At 47.5% G+C, this 19,805-nt stretch overlaps 1 long non-coding RNA gene across 5 annotated transcripts in view; it reads left to right on the top strand.

Annotated features, from left to right (window-relative positions):
* Nucleotides 1-473: 473 nt before the first annotated feature.
* Nucleotides 474-19,805, top strand: part of LOC143819486 (uncharacterized) — a 57,455-nt gene continuing 38,123 nt past the window's right edge. For 3 of the 5 annotated variants that reach the window (XR_013224991.1, XR_013224990.1, XR_013224989.1), the window contains exon 1: nucleotides 474-700. This is a non-coding gene — a long non-coding RNA (uncharacterized LOC143819486). The remainder of the gene's footprint in view (nucleotides 701-19,805) is intronic. The other 2 variants (XR_013224992.1, XR_013224988.1) reach the window with 1 other exon arrangement.

Here is a 19,805-nt window from a genome sequence, read left to right as displayed (position 1 = left end):
CTCTAACAGAATAACAACCTGAACATTCACACTCTCTGTTAATCTATTATCTGTGCAATACTAATTTTTTATGTCAATATAATAGGCCTAGATTGTTGATTTCTTCCAACCTGGTTGGTGGGGCTGACTCTCTCTTTAGATCCTGCAGATAACAGAACAAAACAACAAAAAAGCATAGGAGGAAAGGGGGGGGGATAAGGGGGGATAGAAAGATATGTCCTTCCAGAATCAGCTATAGCTCCAAAAATAACTTGTAGAGGGGTGTTGAAATTTTTTTTTTTTTTAAAAAAAAAAAGGAAGAGCCGTTGTAGAAATAATAACCACAAATAAGCAGGAGCTTTGTCTCAGAACAAAAGCCAAAAAGTGTTACAAAAGGTGAGGGGGGGCCAGGGCTATAAAAATATCAATAGGAGTGTATATAGAAAATGTCCCCCCCCCCAAAAAAAAGAAAAAATAAAAAGCCACCAGGAGAGAGAGGAAAAAAAAAGAAAAAAGCAGAATCGGCAAATTATAATCCACTCAGACAGGCGCAGGTTAGACGTCTAAAATGGGTCCTTCCTCCATTGCAATCTTCGTTAACTCCACTGCGTAGATCCACCGCAAATCCCAAACAGGCGTCTCGCGAGAGTTGAGAAGCCTGGTAGTTATCAACCAAGCGATCTCCGTGAATTGTAAACAATCCCTGCCGCTTTCTCTGTCGGTAAGGATTTAAGCTTTTCCTTCTCTCTGTTCTGCCCAGTGAATTTCGCTAATTTCCCTCCCGTCTGTGAAGAGCATTTCCATGCAAATTGATTAGATAAGGGGGGAGGGAGGTGGTGTTGGGCTAATGCCTAGCTTTGAAGTAATAGAGCAGATAGAGAAACTCACAGTCTTTATGCTAATGATTCCGTTCCGTTCCTTTTGTCAGTCGAGAGGTGGAGAGAGTCGGCAGGAGAGATGCAGAGTTTCATACAGCTGGTCGTCTCAAGCTTAAAGATTCACTTTCAGTTTTGGCTAACGGCTGGCTACTGTCCGGGCCTCTGACACAAACTGCGGAGATCCGGAGAAATTGTTCTCCACGGATCTGTAGGACCCTCTGGGTGCCGTTCCCGGCTCCCGGGGCGACCACGAGCAAGGTTTGCGCACCTCGCTCAAGTCTGACAGGAGTTGCTGCCCCTGCCCCTCAGTTAGGTCTGAGAGACCATAAGATATGGTCTGCTACAGTGCCATCTTTCCGAAGCTCCTCGGGTTTGCCTTGTCCCTTGATTGATATTTCTTTGGTGATTGTCACGGATGTTTTTACTATGTATTTATTGAACTATATATAAGCCTCTTCTTTAAAAAAAAGGAAGAGAAATGTACCAAAAAGTTCTGTTGAACAAAAAGGAGAAAACCACCTCAATAATAAAGCACAGAAAACCTGTACTAAAGTCACAGACTCTGACAGTTTAACTGGAACACTGAAAGCCCGTCAAAAGCTCTGATAAAGAATCATTTCCCATCCCCTCCTAAAACGGCACAGGGCTGCCTGAGTCCGTGCTTCCAATGGAAGATCATTCTAGCAGCCTAAAGGAACGAAAGGAAATTCACTTGAATCACAGCCTCTGACTGCTCAGGTCCCCTGCAGCCCAGTGGAAGGGCCACTGCTTGGCTTGCAGAAGGTCCCAGGTTCAATCCCTGGCACCTCCAGTTCAAAGGACCAGGATGTAGCCAATGTGAAAGACCTCTGCCTGAGACCCTGGAGAGCCATGAATGGGGCTGTGGCTCAGTGGGAGAGCATCTGCATGGCATGTAGAGGGTCCCAGGTTCAATCCCCAGCATCTCCAGTTAAAAAGGACCAGGCAGGAGGGGATGTGGAAGGCCTCAGCCTGAGACCCTGGGGAGCGGTTGCCAGTCTGAGTAGACAAGACAGACATGGTGGATCAAAAGATTGTATCATTAATAAAACTTTGTCGGTCTTGAAGGTGCTGTTGGACTTTAATTTTGTTCAACTGGTCAGCCAGTTGTCTTCAACCATAAGGTTGCTTCGTATGTGCTCATGTGTCATCAGGCTGTCATAAAGGTACTCACCTAGGGCTGCTGGGGGAATTTAAGGGTGGCGCCTGGCAAGGTTTGTGGAGGATGCGATATGACTTCAGGGTGGCCTTCTAGGAATTTCTCATAATCTCTGTGGTAAATACCATGGAGACATGAGGAAATTCCTATGGAGGGTATTGTTTTTCCAGGCCTGAGGGCAACTAGGGGACATGTGTTTTCCGAAGTCAGTTTACTAAGCAATGCATTAAACAAACAAACAAACAAACAAACAAATAATTGGCTTGATGTAATATATACCTTAACAGACGAGCTTACTAGGCAAAACCGCTAGGTTATGCCTGATTGTTATATATTACTGCTGTGTTTTATTGATTGATAGTTTTAGGATTTGACTATTTCATCCATCCATCCATAAAATTGAAAGGGTACACAGGAGAGCGATGAAGATGATCTGGGGCCAAGGGACCAAGCCCTATGAAGATAGGTTGAGGGACTTGGGAATGTTCAGCCTGGAGAAAAGGAGGTTGAGAGGGGACATGATAGCCCTCTTTAAGTATTTGAAAGGTTGTCACTTGGAGGAGGGCAGGATGCTGTTTCTGTTGGCTGCAGAGGAGAGGACACGCAGTAATGGGTTTAAACTTCAAGTACAATGATATAGGCTAGATATCAGGAAAACATTTTTCACAGTCAGAGTAGTTCAGCAGTGGAATAGGCTGCCTAGGGAGGTGGTGAGCTCCCCCTCACTGGCAGTCTTCAAGCAAAGGTTGGATGCACACTTTTCTTGGATGCTTTAGGATGCTTTGGGCTGATCCTGCGTTGAGCAGGGGGTTGGACTAGATGGCCTGTATGGCCCCTTCCAACTCTATGATTCTATGATTCTATGATTCTATGATTCTATGATTCTATGATTCTATGATTCTATGATTCTATGATTCATCCATCCATCCATCCATCCATCCATCCATCCATCCATCCATCCATCCATCCATCCATCCATCCATCCATCCATCCATCCATATTTATATATCGCCCTCCCCTGAGGCTCAGGGCAGCTTACATGGAACGCAAGAACAATACATGGACCTTAGTTTCTACACAACATATGGATGAACTAGAACAATAGTGACATTAACATTAGCAGCTGTAACTGAGGGTAACAGTCTATACCGCTTTGAACAGGACCAAGGTTCAGGTCAGGTTTATGGATTCCTGGGAGGGAGGGAGCAGAGGCCCTGCAGATGCTGTTGGTTATGCCTGGCCTCAACCAAATGCCTGGCGGAAGAGCTCCCTTTTGCAGGGCCTGCAGAACTGTTTTATCTCCGTCAGGGCCCTGATCTCCACCGGGAGCTCCTTCCACCAGGTAGGGGCCAGAATGGAGAAGGCTCTGGCACTGGTTGAGGCCAAGCAGGCTTCTTTAGGATCAGGGATCATTAGCCGGTTGACAGTGGTGGCAGAGCATAAAGCTCTGTGAGGGGCATAGGCAGGGAGGTGGTCCCTCAGGTACACTGGGCCCTGACAGCGTATGGCCTTAAAGGAAATTACCAGAACCTTTAGCCTGATCCGGAATTCAACTGGTAGCCACTGCAGTTGATGGAGGATGGGCTGGATGTAGGACATTCATTGTATTTCTGTGAAGACCCTGGCCACTGTGTTTTGGACCAGCTCTAGTTTCCGGGTTCAAGGCTAAGGGCAGGGCTGCATAGAGTGAGTTGCAGACGTCCAGTCTAGAGGTGACCGTCACGTGGATCACTGTGGCTCGTTGGTCTGGGACCAGGTAGGGTGCCAGTAGTTTAGGTTGGCACAGGTGGCAGAATGCCAGCTGTGCTACTTTTGTGACTTGGGCTTTCGCCTCCTCGAAAAGAATGTGACTGAGAGAAGGATTGAAAAGTGTCTAAAACAGAAAACTTTTTTTTTTAATTGAAACTCTTGACTGCAGTTTTGTCTGTTTTTGGTGTTTCTATAGCTGCAAAAACGGCCTCTAAAACTAATTAATGTAATCTGCACATTCCTGCTTTATTTACAGAATGACTTGTCTTGGGCTTAAACCCCCCCCCCCCCCTTGAGCAAAACAAACAAAAACCCCCTCAGAACTACCAAATATAGTAATGCCAGGAATCCCTCTTGGGTCAACCCATTAGAGCCCAGCAGGGGGGTCACTCAGTGGGAAATCAAACTGTAGATGCTGCTTGTGACATTTCACATCTGTTTTGTGGCTCTCGGTTTATGTAGTAGCCGCAGATAATGAACTGGGGTGAACAATGAGCAATGGAGAAGTATTTTGTTCCAGCGAAGAAAAGAAGGGACAGAAGAAGAAGAGTTGGTTCTTATATGCCACTTTTCTCTACTCAAAGGAGTCTCAAAGCGGCTTACATTCACCTTCCCTTTCCTCTCTCCACAACAGACACCCTGTGAGGGAGGGGAGGCTGAGAGAGTCCTGAGATTACTAAAGAAGAAGAAAAAGCAGAAGAGTTGGTTCTTAGATGCCGCTTTTCTCTACCCGAAGGAGTCTCAAAGTGGCTTACAGTCGCTTTCCCTTTCCTCCCCCCACAACAGACACCCTGTGAGGTAGGTGAGGCTGAGAGAGCCCTGATATTACTAAACAAGAAGAGTTGGTTCTTATATGCCGCTTTTCTCTACCCAAAGGAATCTCAAAGTGGCTTATAATTGCCTTCCCTTTCCTCTCCCCACAGCAGACACCCTGTGAGGTGGGTGAGGCTGAGAGAGCCCTGATATTCCTGCTCGGTCAGAACAGCTTTATCAGTGCCATGGCGAGCCCAAAGTCACCCAGCTGGCTGCATGTGGAGGAGGAGCAGGGAATCAAACCCAGTTTCCCAGATTTGAAGTCGGCGCTCCTAACCACTACACCAAGCTGGCAGGAGATCTCCAACCATGACCCAGAGGTGGCCACCCCATTAGGAGATGGTTACCCATGGGAATGTTTGTACGATGGCAGGTTTTCTCTGGCTTTGAGGAAGAGCAAAACCCTGATACATTCAGCAGTGCACGGTGTGTGTGTGTGTGTGTGTATGTGTGAATCCATCCATGTGTTTCAGAGTTAGACTTGTTGGAAAGAGAGCCCTGACTTGACTGGTGTTGGGGGAAGGCAGCAGACGTTCAGGGGGAGGGTGAAGGAACCTGCGGCTGTTAGCAGAAGTGGCAAGCAATGCCTAACCACAGTAAACAGCTCACACATAGACTTATCAAGCGGTTGCTGGCCATATGTCGCAGGCTCCCGTTGGCTTAGATTTCCTTGTGGTACAGCCCCAAGCCAGCTACGAAAACCACACAACTTTTAAAACTATAATCTAAGAAACGGCACCGAAGAATAGATGCTTAACAATAGGAAATGCTTATCAAACAGATGTTTAAAACGACCATTAGACCGAAAATTGATTAGGGTTAATTCACCCGAAGCATGACAAATTTCCAGTTAACACGCTTTGCACGTAAAAGAAATAAAAATGTCAAGATGAGACCCGAGTGGGCAGAGATATTCCCAACTGCGGATGGCTGTGTGAGGCATCAACAGAGAGCCTGTCCCTTTGCTATTCACCGGAATCATACTTTGGTCCCATTATCAGAACACTGGAGTAACTGGAAAAGACAACCAGGCTAGCAAAATATTTAGGCAGAAGGAGAAAAGGAAGACTCAAGAGGTGATGGATGGACTCAATCAAGGAAGCCCTCAATTGACAAGACTAGAGCGAGGCTGTTAATAATAACATTTTTGGAGGATATGAATTCATAAGGTCAACCATGAGTCGAAAGAGATTTGACAGTACTGAAGATTTATACGCAGAGGTGATTACAACGGCTGTTGTGTTTTTTATTATTCCAACATCACAAACATACAGACAGGAGCTAATTCGCACAGATTAATGACCAGGCACCAAACTTTAACATCAAATCACAAGCAATTTTATTTCGGTGGAACGAGCTCTCGTATTCATCTACCAATTGCGAATGTTCGCTGATGTTCGTGAAAAATGCACGCCCCAAGCTCTCCCCACAAGCTCAAAGTTTCCTGCCGGATGAACTTTGCAGGATCCTACGAAGGGAGGGAAATCTTCTGGAGCAAGGAAGCAATTAAAAAAGAAACATATAGAGCGAGAAGCACTAATGAGTTTAAAATACTAGCAAGTTAATTGCCGGAGTACAGCCGTTTTTGGGGAGCTGTTGATGAAAACGAATCTTCTCGGCCGGATTCCAAGTGATTTGCAAAATGTCAGCTGATTCATTCATGACATCGGAGCCGTACGTCTGACCTTCCAAGATGTTGTGCATAATGCAAGGATTTATGTCAGGAGAGGGGTGATACCCCTGAGATAACACAGGCGGAGAGAGGAATCAGTGGCTGGGGAAGGTAGGAAAGAAATCAGAAAGTGAAATCTGACAGTCCTCGCCAGCAGGTAAGAAGATGAAGGAGGCGGATGAGCAGACAAGAAGATCGAGAAGATTCCGGCTGAGATCGCGTCCATTGCTGTCGTCACAAAAGTGTCCGGGGGCGGACCCCTGGCAGTGCCCCCCCAGTGCTCCCGTGGGGCTTTCTGTGTTCCACGATGATAAGTCACTTTTTTGACATTTAAGAAACTGAAATGGAAATGCACGCTTTGCATTTCCGGAGATGCGCTTTGCGAGAGGGCAGGCTTCCTCTTGGAAACGGAGAAATGTTGAGCTGAGATGAATATTTTAAAATTCTGTATTCCCGCCCCCCCCCCACTGATTTCCCCTCCCTCGCCTCCTGGATCACTTACGTCTGACCCATATTTGGGGAGGAAAGGTCAAAGCTGATGGCAGAATAGGAGCCATTTTTAGTTATGTGTTTCCCGCCTGTTCTTTGTATGTTGATTTTTACTACCTGAAGGCATCTCAAAGTGGCTTGCAGTTACCTTCTGTTCCTCTCCCCACAACAAGAAGAAGAGTTGGTTCTTATATGCCACTTTTATCTACCCGAAGGAGTCTCAAAGAGGTTTCCAATCACCTTCCCTTTCCTCTCCCCACAATAGACACCCTGTGAGGGAGGGGAGGCTGACAGAGCCCTGAGATTACCGAAGAAGAAGAGTTGGTTCTTAGATGCTGCTTTTCTCTACCTGAAGGAGTCTCAGAGGCTTACATTCACCTTCCCTTTCCCCTCCCCACAACAGACACCCTGTGAGGGAGGTGAGGCTGAGAGAGTTCTGAGAGAACTGAGACAGGGTCACAGTCACCAAGCTGGCTGCATGTGGAAGAGAAGTGGAGAATCAAACCCAGTTCTCCAGATCAGAGGCTGCCACTCTTAACTTCGACACCAAGCTGGCTCTTGCTTGGCTCTCTAAATATGGAGGGACATGAACATTCTGTCGCCTTCCTTCCCCGTAGCTCACTGCCCCCAACATAACAATGGAAGGTGTGCCCATATTGTTTGGCTTTCTACTGATGAAAGTGGCCAACCATGTGTCACTATGGGTAGGCAGGTAGTTGTGAGTTCCTGCGTTGCGTAGGGGGTTGGACTAGATGACCTTGGGGGTCCCTTCCAACTCTATGATTCTATGATTATCATGTGAAATTTGCTGCCAGAGGATATGGTGATGGATACAGGAATCAGCAGCTTATAAAGGAGATTAGATAGATTCATGGAGAAGTCTATCTGAGGCCACGAGCCAGGGTGGCTGAGGGGAACCTCCACATTCAGAGGCACTGAACGCCTGAATCCCACACCCACGAGGCATCACCAAGAGAACGCCTCAGACCTAGTTGGCCACTGTATGAGATAGGATGCTGAAACAGATGGCCCTCTGGTCTGATCCAGCAGGGCCCTTCTGATGTTCTTATGAAGGCCTTGATCTCTCTGCCCTGTGGTTGGCTCTCCAGAGGAACTGGCTGGCCCCTGGGTGAGACAGGAGGCTGGACTGGATGGACCCTCCCTGGTCTGACCCAGCAGATCTCTTCTGATGTTCTTAGGAAGGCCTCAGCCTCTCTGCCCTGTTGTTGGCCCTTCAAAGGAACTGGTTGGCCACTCTGTGAGGCAGGATGCTGGATTAGATGGACCACTAGACTGATCCAGCAGGGTTCTTCCGGTGTTCTTATCAGAGGAAGTCTTCGGCCTCTCTGCCCTGTGGCTGGCCCTCCCAAGGAACTGATTGGCCACTGTGAGATGTTATGCTGGACCAGATGGACCACTGGTGTGATCTAGCAGGGCTCTTCTGATGGGCTTCAAGGGTTCCCTCCACTGCTGGAGCCTGATGTCCCCCTGGGGAGAAAGGAAGGGTATAAGCAAAGTCAAAAAACAAATAAGTCTAACATGCAAGCTGAGAGGAAGGGCCATGTTACCAGATCCAGATTGGGAAACTTTTGGAGATTTGGGGATGGAGCTGGGGGAGAGCAGGGACTTCAGTGGAGTCCCCCCTCCAAAGCATCGCTTTTCTCCAGGGGAACTAATTTTTGAGGTCTGGAGATGAGCTGCAATTCTGGGAAGTCCCCTGGTCCCACCTGGAGGCCGGCATCCAGAGGAAAGGATAAACATTCCAGATCGTACAAACATAAACAATGTGCCACAAGCAGAATCAGACTGCAGATCTAGGGCTGATCTGAACGTGTGTTCCAGACCTGACGGCACTCCATACATTTTGTCCTCCCTGAAACGTCCACCAGGTGGGCGGGCGGAATATTTCAGCACCTTGCAACTAGTCCAGGTCAGCTGTGACTTGAGTTCTTGCTGCTTCCCCGTGAACACTTTCCTTGCCTGTCAGTTTTATTTGGAAACTTGCAAAGGTTATCTTTCCCTGGGGCTGCCAAAGCACCTGTGTCAGACTTAAACGAAGCTGCCTGCTACTGAATTAGACCACGGGTCCATCAGGGGACACCTTGTCCTTCTCATCACTTCCTGCATGGTACTTTTAAACTGGAGATGCCTTGGATTGAACTTGGGACCTTCTGATTCTCTGCCACTGAGCCATTCCAAGGTCTCAGGCAGAGGTCTTTCCCATCCCCTCCTGCCTGATCCTTTTATCTGGAGGTGCCAGAGATTGAATTTGGGACCTTCTGCAGGCCAAGCAGAGACTCTGCCACTGAGACACAGCCCTTCCCCACGGCTCTCATGCAGAGATCTTTCCCTTTTAACTGGAGACTGAACTTGGGACCTTCTACATGCCAAGCAGAGACTCTTCTATTGAACCACAGACCTCTCCATGACTCTTCAGGGTCTCAGGTAGAGATCTTTTCCATCATCCGCTGCCTGGTCCTTTTAACTGGAGGTGCCAGGTATTGAACCAGGGACCTTCTGCAGGCCAAGCAGAGGCTCTCCCTCTGAGCCTTGACTGCAGTCTGCAGGACAGGAATGGGAAAAAAACCACAATGTTTAGAAAAAGGAAAGCAAGGATGCTGTTTGGTCTTTCCTTTCTCTGTGTTCCTTCCAGTGTTGAATGAAGAAAAACTTTGAAAAATGCAGCACTGATTACTTCAAAGAGCAGCTATGTTCAGTCAGCAAGCAATCTCTCATCAGGCGTGGTGCCTTAGACCAGGGGTAGTCAACCTGTGGTCCTCCAGATGTCCATGGACTACAATTCCCATGAGCCCCTGCCAGCGTGCTGGCAGGGGCTCATGGGAATTGTAGTCCATGGACATCTGGAGGACCACAGGTTGACTACCCTGTCTTACACTCTAATCTGGAGAACCGGATTTGATTCCCCATTCCTTCACATGCAGCCAGTTGATTGACTTTGGGTCAATTGCAGTTCTCTCAGAGTTCTCTCACCTCCCTCAAAGTGTGTCTGCTGTGGAGGGGTGGGGAGAGGAAGGGTGGGCGATTGTAAGCCTCTTTGAGGATCCTTCGGGTAGTGAAAGGCGAGGTATAAAAATCAGCCGTTCTGCTTCAGCATGCAACCAGCTGGGTGACCTTGGGCTAGTCATAGTTCTCTGACAGCTGTTCTGTTCTCACAGAGCAGTTCTCTTCAAGCTCTTTTAGCCTCACCTACCTTGCAGGGTGTCTGTTTTGGGGAATGGAAGGGAACAGTGCTTAGAAGTCACTTTAGGACTCCTTTGGGTAGGGAGACGCATGGTATATATAAAATAATTCTTCTTCAGCAGCCTCCCCTGGCCCGCACAGATAAATACCGCCGGTAAAATCCTGTATCCCATGAGACCATCTCAAAAATATATGAAAAGTTGGTGCTTTTAACAGTGTGTCGCTGAGGACAGAACTAGCAATAAATAGGTGTGAATCAGTCGCAGGCTTTCAAATGGAGTTTCAGGTGAGGTCAGAACAGACGCTTCCTATCCTGAGGCTATAAGAGCCGTCCGTGGAACAGTTTTACACGTTTATGTTGCATTTCAGTGGCTTTTAAAAAATGATTCCACCCCCCCCCCGCAAACATAATGTGACTTGATGATTCAAGAGGTGTGACAGATTATTAGGAATGCCGTCAACACTCATCCTTGTAATATTTTAATCATTTTTAATGCAACCTTAATGAAGAGGTAATAGATAAAGGCTGTCATAGATAAGCCAAGGGTGAGTGAAGGGTTTTTATTTTTTTTTAAGGACATGGGAGGAATTTGTTTGGTGCAAAAGCTACGGAAGAGGACCACCTTTGAAATATTTATCTTGCGGTGGAGAACCCCCTTGAAACATCCTTCAGGCTCTGAGAGACCCCAGAAGTGGCGCATTCATGCAGGATATGGCTGGGAAGCAGAGCTGTGGCCACGCCCACCTGGGGCCCCTCCCCTCCCCATCCCCTCCAGGCCCATCACTGGCCATTTTGGGAGAGGGGGGCAGGTCAACATGACTGTCTATGGTCATATCACCCCAAAAATGTTGAAGAAGTTTAAAAAATATATTTAAAATAATTAAAATAATTCAATAATTTGGGAAAGCCTGGTTGAGAAAGCCCAACCTACATTTTCAATCCACTCAATCACAGCTGGGGAGAGTTGAAAGAGCTCTGTCATGACTCATAGTATCATAGAGTGATGGAATCCTAGAGTGGGAAGAGGCCACACAGGCCATCCAGTCCCACCCCCTGCTCGGTGCAGGATCAGCCTCAAGCATCTAGGAGAAGGATCTGTCCAGCCGCTGCTTGAAGACGGCCAGTGAGGGGGAGCTCCCCACCTCCTGAGGCAGCCCCTTCCACTGCTGAACTAGACTCCTAGAATCCTAGAGTGGGAAGGGGCCATGCAGGCCATCTAGTCCCACCCCCTGCTCAGTGCAGGATCAGCCTCAGGCATCCAGGAGAAGGATCTGCCCAGCCGCTGCTTGAAGACGGCCAGTGAGGGGGAGCTCCCCACCTCCTTAGGCAGCCCCTTCCCCTGCTGAACTAGACTCCTAGAATCCTAGAGTGGGAAGGTGCCACCCAGACCATCCAGTCCCAACCCCTGCTCAGTGCAGGATCAGCCTCAAGCATCCAGGAGAAGGATCTGTCCAGCCGCTGCTTGAAGACTGCCAGTGAGGGGGAGCTCCCCTCCTCCTCTGGCAGCCTATTCCACTGTTGAACAACTCAAACTGTGAATCCCCCCCCCCCCGATATCTGGTACTATTCTACATGTAGTTTAAAGCCATTCCTGCAGGTCCTCTCCTCTGCTGCCAACAGAAACCTTTCTCCACCCTCCTCCTAGTGACAACCTTTCAGCTACTTCAATAGAGCCACTCTCCGCCTCCTCTTCCCAGGCTGGACATTCCCAAACCCCTCACCCTTCTCACCTAGGGCTCGGTCCCCGGGCTCCTGATCATCCTCATGGTTCTTCACTCCCAGGAAAGCACGACACTCACATTTCTGGGACAGATGGAAAAGAGTCTGGCAGGCTGCACCATAATCTCATTTGGGACCTGGTATTTTGCTCTGTTTGCACAAATGGTCTGCACAGCTGCCCAAGCCTGTTTTGTGATCTGTTAGCCATCTTCCCTCCTTTATGTGGCAAGTCAAAATCCAGCATGCCCCTCTGTGTTTTTCAGGGGACAGATATTGAGCGGGACGGATTGCATTTTTGCCACCGTTCGGGCCTTAGTTGAAAAGTCTGTGATTGTAGGGTTTGTGCTGACCTTATGGCTGGGTGTCAGGCCTTTAGCCAACGTGCCTAAAAACAGACTTTCAGCCGGTATGATCTGTGTGTTCAGCTCTTCTTTTAATCCGGTAGTGCTCTGGATGCTTTTTGGGGTTAGAGCCATCAAAGACAGATTTTGCCCATTCATCGCTTCCCGAGCGATCGGCCAGAATGCGGGAAACCGCATTCTGTGCCCAAGGCCAAAGTCTCTTCCCTCCGTGGAACTCTCGGCATCTGGCAGATTTGCATTTTGGGAGGGAAGGTAGACATGCTGGCAACGACAAATGCAAACCATGAGCCAGGATTATCAGAGGCGGTTCAATCTGCGAACAAACAATTGGAAATATCAGGCAAACAGGATTAAGCCGGGGGCCGTCACGGAATGGACAGCCGCTTGAAATTGGAGAAACAATCCTGAAGGCTAAAGAAAGTATGAAATGAAGAAGAAGAAGAAGAGTTGGTTCTTATATGCCGCTTTTCCCTACCCGAAGGAGGCTCAAAGGGGCTTCCAGTCGCCTTCCCTTTCCTCTCCCCACAACAGACACCCTGTGGGGTGGGTGAGGCTGAGAGGGCCCTGATATCACTGCCCAGTCAGAACAGTTTTATCAGTGCCGTGGCGAGCCCAAGGTCACCCAGCTGGCTGCATGTGGGGGAGCGCAGAATCGAACCCGGCATGCCAGATTAGAAGTCTGCACTCCTAACCACTACACCAAACTGGCTCTCATCCCTGCTCATCCCTGTCATTATGCTCATCCCTGTCATTAGCACTTGTTTGTAAAGGTTTGCTTATTATATTGGGAGGGGCGTAAGAGACCACCTAGGTGGGCTGCTCATTATGAGACATCCAAAATGTAGACCATACAGGTGGCTTTCCATGTTCTCTTCTAGCCTTTCTCAACTTTTTTTTTTAATGAGGACCCCCTGATACATTCTTCAGGAAACCCCAGAGGTGGTGGGATCATGTGGAATACGGTTGTGGACACACCCACCTGGAGCCCCTCCCCTTCCCACCCCCTCCAGGCTCAGCATTGGCCATTTGGGGAAGAGGGGGCGGGGTCAGCATGGCCACACATGGTCATATCACCCAATAAATGTTTAACACGTTTTTAAAAATACGTTTAATAATTAATGAACCCAGTCCCTTCCGGGGCCATCAAGAAACACCAGGGTTTCATGAAGCCCTGGCTGAAAAAGACGTCCAGAGAAGGACACCCCTCCCTCATCCCCTTGATTGTTGGTTCCACGGCTGGACTGTTCCCATCATTAGGATGTTTCTCTGAATGTCAAGTGAAATACGTCCCCTCTCTGCATTAGAGTGTGGGTGTGCAATTCAGCACTGTCTTTTTCGGGGAGATTCACAGCCTAAGCCAAGGCGCACGAACATGAAATTGCTTTAGACTCAGATCACAGGTCTTGCCTACTCTGGCTCTCCAGGGTTTCAGGCACGGGCCTTCCCCATCTTCTGCTGCCTGATTTGGAACTGGAGATGCCTGGGATTGAACCCGGGACCTTCTGCATCCCAAGTAGATGCTCTACCACCGGGCCACTGCCCCTCTCCTACAGCCAGTTAGGTACCTGGGCCTGAGTCTGTTTATGCTTAAACTCCAAAGTGTTCTTGAGACACGGATGAGAATGACGCAGAGCAACATGGAGTCCTATGATTGGCAGCCAGCATGGAGCCTGAGGATTGGTCGGGTGGTTTTGGGAACAATGAATTAATATCTCCAGTCAGGTACCTGAGGGCCTCATCAGGTGCTGAGAAACTCCAAAATGGAGGAGATACTTTCCACCTCTGGATTGAAGCACACCTCCTCCCCCTCAGTCCATGTCTGACAGATTTCTCCTCGTAAAATGTCTCAAGAAAACCTGTGATGATATTCTCTTAGAGAATTGTCTGGAGGAATTCGTTATCGGAAAGCTTCGGGACAGCTGAATGAATATGCAAAGCAGCCAATTAAATTCAGCTCCCGGTCCTTAAAACGGCAATAACAATTAAACATCTTTTTTTTTTTTCATCCCGTCTTAGCACGCTTGGTGGGCAAGGTGCATTTTTTTATGACTACACAGGAGTTTGGTGGGAACGTGAAAAATTAAGCTCCAGATCTATCTGCGATGAAATTGTAACCAGATTCGATGATGGAATAATTTTGGAGGTTCTTTCCCCTCCGAAGATCCCAGAGGCTGCAAGCTGTCATTTTTCCTCCCTGTTTTTTTTTAAAACCAGATTGAGCTGTTCACACGTTTACACAGCGTTGCAAAACGACTGAATTTCATAACATTGTAGATCGGCCAAGCGGTTCTCTCCCTTCCCTTCTTTTGCCTCGCAGGCTGCTTGAACGCCGGCAGTTAAACTGTCGCTGAGCTATTTAAATTGGAAAGACGAAAAAGTGCCCGTTAATCTTTTTTTTTTTTGAGGGGGGGGGATAGACGTGTTGAAGGCATGTGCATTTTTGACTGATCTGTCAGTAATGTCCGCCACACACACCTCTTGCACAATGCGGAAAACATCTGGTTCACATCAGGACATGTAATTCCTGCTCTTATATAAGCCCGTGGTTGAAAAATAGAGCATTTTAGCCAGTTCTATAGTTAGAACAGAATAAAGGGGGGGGGGTTGAGATAGTGAATTATGCCATTAGTAGCATGGAGGGAAAATTAGCAGGGTGGACGGACGGCTGTTTCCGCAGATGTGTTTGAAGCCGTAAATGACGGCAGTCAAACGTATTCTGGAAGGTGGGGCAATAAACCGCGAAATTGCAATTTTTGTTTAGGCAGGTCTTCAGGGAAGGAAGGAAAAGTTACCCCCAGAGAGTCCGTAGCATGCAGGCATGGAATTTTTTGAAGTCCAGAAGCAGCTAAGAGACCAACAAGAGTTTGGGGTAAAAGCTTAGATTCTGGTGGTTTGCTGTGTTGGGGCACCTTGAAGACCCACAAAGGTTAATTCTGGGCCTCAGCTTTTGTGTGAGAGTCCAGGCTCCCTTTTGCAGTAGGAATGGAGACCCTGAGGCTTTCTAGCCTGGTCAGAGGGCAGTGGGAGTGTTTTAAGATAAGGTGGCCAGATTTTAACATTGGTAAAGCGGGACACCATTGACCGGCGGGGTTCTTGATTAAAAATTTGGTCTATATGGAGCAACAAAACGTTTCATGGAATGCATAGAATGCAAACATAGTATTGTAATATATAGATTTTTAAAATTTCAACATAAGTACAATTTGCCAGGTGCCCCCAGATGTCCCTCCAAAAGTGGGACAATCTGGTCACCTAAGTTTAAGGGCTCACAAAGGATGCAACATATTGTCGATTAGAGCTGAGGGGAAATGTTTGCAGGCAGATAATTAGCACCTGTAAGGGAGGTAACTCCATCCAGTTCAGAGCAGTCTTTTAAAGCCTTTTGACCATGGAATATTTTTCAGGCTTCAAGGAGCCTCAGAACAGGGCCGGAAGTGATGGTTACTGGCCACACCTCCCTGCCACACCTGAGGGAGACTGAGGGTGGGGAGGGAAAGGTAGGCTGAGAGAGCTCTGAGAAAACTGCTCTACAAGAACAACTGTAAGAGAACTGTGACAAGTAGGTCACCCAGCTGGCTACATGCGGTGCAGAGGGGTTTCAAACCCAGTTCTCTAGATTAGAGGCTGTCACTCTTAACAACGACACTGTGCTGGATATAATAGAAGAACAGCTGGTTGTTTGTACCCCACTTTTTACTACCTGAAGGAGTAGCAAAGAGGCCTACAATCACCTTCCCTTCTTCTCTGTGAGGTAGATAGGGCTGAGAGAACTCTGAGAGAACTGCTCTGTGTCAACAGCTCTAAGAGAACTAGGACTGGCCCAAGGTCACCCAGCTGGCTGCATATGGACGAGTGGGGATTCAAACTGGGTTCACCAGATTAGAGGGTGGCTCTCTACCCAGAGCTGGCAATAATCACCATTCACAATAATCAATAATCGCTGTTCACCAAACTGATAGCAGCTCCAAACTTCCTTGTTCTGGTTCCATTTTTGGCTCCTTTCTATGGTGGGTCGATGTCTTTTGGATACCCCATTCGTTCGTTTGCAGTAAGCAACAGTTGTGTGGTTATCAGATGGTATTCTCTCTCTCTCTCTCTCTCTCTCTCTCTCTCTCTCTCTCTCTCTCTCTCTCTCTCTCTCTCTGCAGTAAGGATATTTGAACGGGTCCCACGGAAAGGAAAGGTGTGAACAGTCCCTTGCAATTTATTGGACTCAACAGCTCTTTATTAAAGCTTGCCATTCCCAGCTCCCCCAATTAAAGTCCTTTAAAAAACATTAAGGGAAAAAGAGAAAATTCGAATAACCCGGCACGGGCTATTAACCAGCTTTGATGGCTAGCAAATTGCCGACTTTTGGATCGAGATGAATGACGTTCAGTATTGAAAGGGGGAGGGGCCAGAGGTGGCTCCTGCCCAGTGTGGCTCTCCCTGCTCTTTTCAGATAACGAAATTGCAGCTCTGTATCCTGCGAGACAAACACAGCTTATGAACTCTAATCTGTTTATATGTTGCTCCCCCCCCCATCCCCTTTCCTCTTACCTCCTTTGACGCAAGTCCCCATCGTTGGCACAAATGTTAACAGAATCTTAATAAGGTCGAAAAAAATATATAATTTATGGCTTTTCCCAGCTTATTGGAACCCTTTGATCGGATGGGGGTGATTGGCCAAGGTCAAGTCTTGTTCCACTGTCTCCAGAAAACAGCTCTTGATCGGAAGGTGGAAATTTGACCCTCGACTGCTCCCAGTGCTGTAAAGACTTTCCCGTTGATTAAGGAATTAAAGATTTTTAAGCTGTCCTTTCACCCAAATGAATCAGTTATTTAATTATAGCTCCGGAGGGTAGGAACAGGAGAACATAAGAGAAGCCATGTTGGATCAGGCCAATGGCCCATCCGGTCCAACACTCTGTGTCTCACAGTGGCCAAAACTGAGGTGCCCTCTGGAGGTCCACCAGTTGGGCCAGAACTCCAGAGGCCCTCCCACGGTTGGCCCCCAAGCATCAGGAAGTCAGTGCTCTTGTTCCTAATAGCCGGACCTAATAGCCGGACCGCTGCTCTGATCCAGTCCCATCATATGAAGATAAGAGAAGCCATGTTGGATCAGGCCAATGACCCATCCAGTCTAGCAGTCAGGGGCCATCAGGAGGTTCCATCAGTTGGGCTAGAACTCCTCCCACTGTGCCCCCCCCCAAGCACCAAGAGGACAGAGCATCACTGCCCCATTGCTAATAGCCATTGGTAGACCTCTGCTCCAGATGTTTCTCCAGCTCCCTCTCAAAGCTGTCTATGCTTGTAGCTGCCACCACTTTCTGCAATAGTGAATTCCATGTGTTAATTGCTTTTTGGGTGAGGGTAGCCATGTTGTTCTGCTGTAGAAGAGCTAGATTTCAGTCCAGTGCCCCCTTAGAAAGCAACATGATTTTCAGGGTAGAAGCTTTCGTGACATCGTTTGCCAGATATGGATCTGACTGAGGAAGGGCGTTTGTACCCTCTCCTGGACTCAAATCTGACTATTTGATTACATTTCTGCATATTCTTGGCCTCCAGGAAAAACACTTCTCACCAATCTTTTGCTACCAACCCCGTAAGGAATTTGAAAAGCTGCAAAAATCAGATTGTTGCATAAGAGGTATGCGAAGACGTCAAACATTAAAACTCCATTTTTTTTTACTGGCTGCATGTGGAGAAAGAGTGGGGAATCAACCCTGGCTCACCAGATTAGAAGTCCACACTCCTAACCACTACCCCAAGCTGGCTCTTGACACCAAGCTGGCATAAAATCTCAGCCAAAGTTGTCCATCAACTGGATGGAGTTACAGATCAAGAGAGGGTTCTGTGGTAGTACGGGGTGGGCCGGACGTGTAGCCTGAGAATTGTGTTCGGCGTGTGAAAACAAGCAAGAACACTTCTTGCCAAAGTCCAATGTACTTTTGTCACTTTTTTTGACAGGCAATTTTCTCAGCAGAGTGAATATCCTGGACCTCAGCGGACCTCGGGGGGAATAAAAGGCCTTATTTATTTTCCAGTGCCCACAACTGTTAAACAGACCAGAAAGTACAGCAGTGGAGAGAGCCTGACCTGGCTGGATTGTTTCAAGCTAAAGACCGCAAACGTGTCCCAGATAGCTAATTTTGTGATTACAGGAGCTCAGACGGCCCATTCATATGATTAATGGGATGAGAGATTCCACCCTGGGATTGTCTGGACGTCATCCTAAAAAAGAAGAAGAAAAGAACTCCCCAATGTTACGAGAAGGGAAATACAGGGGACTGTCCAACATACAAGAGACCCTGGCCCCTCAATGGATCGCCCTCTTTTTTAGGATGCTTTAGGCTGCTTTAGGATGCTTTGGGCTGATCCTGTGTTGAGCAGGGGGTTGGACTAGATGGCCTGTATGGCCCCTTCCAACTCTATGATTCTAGGATTCTAAGAGTTGGATGATGATAAATAAAGATCTTTATCCTTGTAAGGATCTCTGGGTGCAAAAGAGTTTTACCCAAATGCCCAGCCATGCAGTCTTAGATAAACTGTGCAAGAAGATAGACACTGAACATTTCAGTTGTTCCAAAAAAATTGCGGATCTGAATACCAGTATGGTGATCGGATCCGGGATTTTTTGGAAACACCATTTCCCCCCCAGGTCCAATAGATCCAAGAAGAAAATTAAAGAAAGTCAGACCAATCCTGGGGCTGACTTGGCTTTTCTTGCAACAGGTTTTCCTCACCGACTGATATTCGGCCCGATATTCCTCTGTGCTCATCCCAAAACGAGATTGATAAAAGATTCAGGATTGGACTGATGCAATAACAAAAAAAGACTCATTTTTAGATTGGATTAGACAATTATAGAGAGATGTTTAGAGTTTAAAGAAAAATATTCTTAAAATTTTGCAATAATTTTAGAATAAGAAAGTAAGTAGTATCTTAGAAACCAGAACGGATTTGCAGTTGTATCCGCTTTGTCACCGAGAGACTCAAGAAGAAGAAGAGTTGGTTCTTATATGCCGCTTTTCCCTACCCGAAGGAGGCTCAAAGCGGCTCACAGTCGCCTTCCCTTTCCTCTCCCCATAACAGACACCCTGTGGGGTGGGTGAGGCTGAGAGAGCCCTGATATCACTGCTCGGTCAGAACAGTTTTATCAGTGCCATGGAGAGCCCAAGGTCACCCAGCTGGTTGCATGAGGGGGGAGTGCAGAATCGAACCCGGCATGCCAGATTAGAAGTCCGCACTCCTAACCACTACACCAAACTGGCTCTCAAGAGTTTGATTAACCCTTTTGTTTTGTTTTTATCTTTCTTTTAACCTGTTTTCTTTCTCCAAACTTTTTTTTTTTTTGTCTGAAAGTATTCCATAAAAAAAAGAAAGAAATATAAAATACTAGTTTCGGCTCGGCAACCCGTCCCAGCACACTTCTGCATCCTTGAGATGATCGAAGCAGGACAGGCAGCTGCCGGGAAGGAACGCGCTGCTCAATGAATCCGAATATGGAAAATTCCTGTAAAGCTGTCATGAAACAGCCTGTAGGAATATCGTTATCAGCAGCAAACTTCTCTGCCTTAGCCTTGGCTGTCACGGTAGCGCTGAAACAGATGCAAAATTAAAACAGCGCAATTTTCCCAGCCAAGCAGGTCCGAAGTCCTACAACTCAACGGGCACAAATAAATATAAAGCGTCGGATGAAACTCACAGGAAACGGCTGGCAGAGTTTAAACATGCATGAGATGCCAAGCAACAGACTACCTAAAAGAATAAGAGAGTTTTATTG

This window comes from Paroedura picta, chromosome 10 (assembly GCF_049243985.1).
Source record: "Paroedura picta isolate Pp20150507F chromosome 10, Ppicta_v3.0, whole genome shotgun sequence".
NCBI classification, from domain to species: Eukaryota; Metazoa; Chordata; class Lepidosauria; order Squamata; family Gekkonidae; genus Paroedura; species Paroedura picta.
The sequence above is the reverse complement of the archived record's forward strand: the minus strand, read 5'-3'. Positions and strand labels throughout refer to the sequence as shown.